The following is a 3,294-nucleotide window of genomic DNA, read 5'->3' as shown; positions in this document are numbered from 1 at the left end:
TACGTTGCACTTAATGCACGGCTTTATGGGATCGTACGATATAAAGAAAGAATCACTCTTGTCCAAGGAATGATCCCATCCTACCCATTTTTCGTTCATAATATATATATGGAAAATATTTGATATCTATTATTGGATTATTTTAGCTCAGTCCATATAACGAAATAAATCAATCACCCAATTACACAGTGCAAAAAAAGTGGGTCATTCTATTGTACCTCTTATTTTTTTAGTGGGGTACCGTAACCACCCAAATCTATAATATTAATTGGTGTTATTTTAGTTGTAACAGTTGATTTAAGTTTAGTGTGAAACCTGTTACTGGGAGACTATGTTAGTATCTAAAAGCAAAAAAGAACAAAAAAAGGTGATTATCTCTCAACTTCATATCCTCTCTTGTGTGCTCCCTCTTTTTCCTTCTCTTAAAAAAACCTCAGATTGCTTCTTCTCCCATGTGCATCAACTTCACTTCATCCCATTAACGTCCTCATTTACTCACCGCTGAGGGTTTTTTAAGGGATCAACTCATTTTGATTTTGCTTAAGGTAAGAATCAAACAAAACCCTAATTTCTCTGTCATTGTTTTGTACCCTTTTTTCTTTTTTGATTTTTGAGAAAATTTTGGAATTTCGCTCTTAAATTTCATTTCATTGTAACGTTGGCAAATTTCTGTGCTGGTGAGGTACCAATTTTGTCTTTTCATAGTTTCTCAAAAAGAAAAGAAAAAAAAAAATTGTTCTTTCATATAAGTGGCACAGAAAGTGCTTGTTGAAATGCTTTTTTAGGGATTCAGTTTTTCCAAAACTTGTGGCGTTGTGTTCTACTCATCAGGGGGTGTGAGTTCTTGTTAGTGCGGTGTTGAAATTTTATTTGTATTTTTTTTTTTATTGGTTAGCAGAGGAAAAATGCAACAACTATGTATTTAAGGGGGAAGGGTTTTTATAAAGAAATAAATTTTTCTTTTATGTCCTAGGGAGGACACGGGTATAGAGTTGCTATTTCGTTGTTTCTATTTCATTTTTTTTTTTCTATGTGGTGTACAACTAAGTTGTAATTCTGTAGCTATTGCAGCATCTCGAAATCAATTTTTGAATTTTGTTTTGAGTGTTTTCTAGTTTTAGAGTTTGAGAGCTGTTGTTTTGCATTGTGCTAGTACAGAATTGGGTTTTTTGTACTTTTGCTTGCTATTTAATCTCAGGTTGTTTTTGGTGTCTATGCTAATAAAATTTTCTAATTTATCAAAAACAAAAATTAAAGATATTGTAGATCAAAGTAACGAAATTTTTAGAAACATCTTGTTATTTTATATTGACATGTTGAATCAGTCAAAAGCATTTTTGGATGGCCAACTAGAATGAAACAGACTGCTACTTTTTATGCTAGTGCTCTCAATGGGAAGGTTTTTTTTTTTTTTTTTTTTTTTTGTGTTTTTTAATATTTTTTATGACTGTCTCACTAGGCAAATTTAGTTGCTCGTCATAGACCTGCTGATGTCCAATTTCGAGGCACACACACTTCTTGCACTGAAATCATGATAGTTATGTGCTACAATTGGTATGTGTCAGTATGAAATAAACATTGCCCATATTATTTACTCTTCTTTTCTTCACCAGCCTATGGAAGTACTTGTTTTTATAGGGTTTTGACTTAAATTAGCATAATCCTATTTACTAAGCAAAGCACAAATTTTACATTCCATCCATTAATGAGACTAGCTGAATCAACCCTTGCAATTGGAACTATTGCTGTTTCAATCAATCTGACCATTTTACATGCATTGAATTGAGTTCATCTATCCCTGCATCTCAGTGTCATTCTGCTGAATGAACTTCAATGCTTAGAATTGTTATCCTCCATATCTTTGAAATGAGTCTCTCATAATAAGCTGCAAAAATAAATTGCATTAATTTCTGAAACCTCCCAAGGCAAGCAAATAGGAAAATAGCCAACAACCCCACCAACAGAGTCCCTCACGCCTTAAACCATTGCACTTCTTATTCTTCTTACTCACCAGATCCTTGGATTTCTATTGCAGTGCCTGCTTTGCTTGCTTTACCTCTAATTACAGCACTGTCCCTCCATCCCATGTGTGTTGTTGCAGTGAAAATTTGCATAGTGTGTAAATATATGAGTTCCAAGGTCAAGCTGCTATGGCTTGGTCTTTGGAGACTTGATTAAAGAGGTGGACAAAAAGACACCCATATTTCTACTCATAACTGAGATTTTAAGAAAGCTTTTGCAAGCCATATTGGCCTTTTCTTTAATTTAAAAAGCAAACACACTTTCTTAAGTGTTACTCGAATTCAAGGGAATATTTGACAGGTTGAACCAATAATGCCAGACCAAAAAATAAATCCACAAGGCCACAGACTACAAATGTTAGTGGTACATAGGTTCACCAATTACCATACCTAAAACCTTATGGGTTAAAGGGGCCATGAACTTCCCCTGAACTGTCCTCTGTTGCAAATATGGAGGGAGGATTTAGAATCTAAATGTTTTGGGTTAAGCAAGTCTAAAATAGAGTACTTGGAGTTTAAGTTTAGTAAAAGGAGATGTAAAGATGGAGTGGTATAACTTGTAGGGCAAGAAATACTTTAGCGTGAAAAAACATTTCTAGGATCTTTCAACTGTGAAATTTATTTACTTTTTAATGTATGTTATTGTTTACCTTGTTTTTATTTCATGCTATAGTGTGATAGGAGTATGGGGAGAGTGAAGAACATTGAAGAGCAAGATGCTGTTGAAGAGCAAGACGCTCTCCAAGTTAGCCCTCCGAAAAGACCACTGAGATCATTTTTAATTTATTAGTAAGATTCACACAATTCATTATATATTCACTTGTTTTACAGTTTTCACATAATTTGCTTTAACTGCTTCTTTATCAACAGTGTCTAATTTTTGTAGGAGAAGTGGTCGGAACGTTTGCGATACAAGTTGGCATCAAATCTAGTGCTTTCAAAAGAAAATAAACAATGTTCCAAAATAATAGAAAATACTATAAATATTCCACTACATGATTATTTTCAGTCATTCAAATGACAGTGATTTGTATAAATTGATGACTGAATTTTCTAGAAAATGCTGCAATTTAGTGAATTTTCTCTTTTATTGAAAGGGAGATTGAATGTGTACCATTCATGAATCATGATTACAAATGTATGTGTTGTATGCACACATGCAATGTAGTTGACAATTAGATTTGTGATGTTGCCCGTGTGAGGTTGGCTAGGAGTGCTCATGTTTACTGAAAACAATTGAATGTAATTGTTAACTGTTGATAACATTGCATTT

At 33.5% G+C, this 3,294-nt stretch overlaps 1 long non-coding RNA gene across 1 annotated transcript; it reads left to right on the top strand.

Annotated features, from left to right (window-relative positions):
* Nucleotides 1-308: 308 nt before the first annotated feature.
* LOC112040696 (uncharacterized) lies at nt 309-3,208 on the top strand. The gene is made up of 3 exons (XR_002886093.2): nt 309-545; nt 2,695-2,810; nt 2,908-3,208. It is a non-coding gene; the product is annotated as an uncharacterized LOC112040696 (long non-coding RNA).
* The last annotated feature ends 86 nt before the right edge of the window (nt 3,209-3,294 follow it).

The sequence above is a fragment of the Quercus suber genome, unplaced genomic scaffold (assembly GCF_002906115.3).
Source record: "Quercus suber isolate HL8 unplaced genomic scaffold, Cork oak 2.0 scaffold_36, whole genome shotgun sequence".
Lineage (NCBI taxonomy): Eukaryota > Viridiplantae > Streptophyta > Magnoliopsida > Fagales > Fagaceae > Quercus > Quercus suber.
This window is presented reverse-complemented; position numbering and strand designations above follow the sequence as displayed.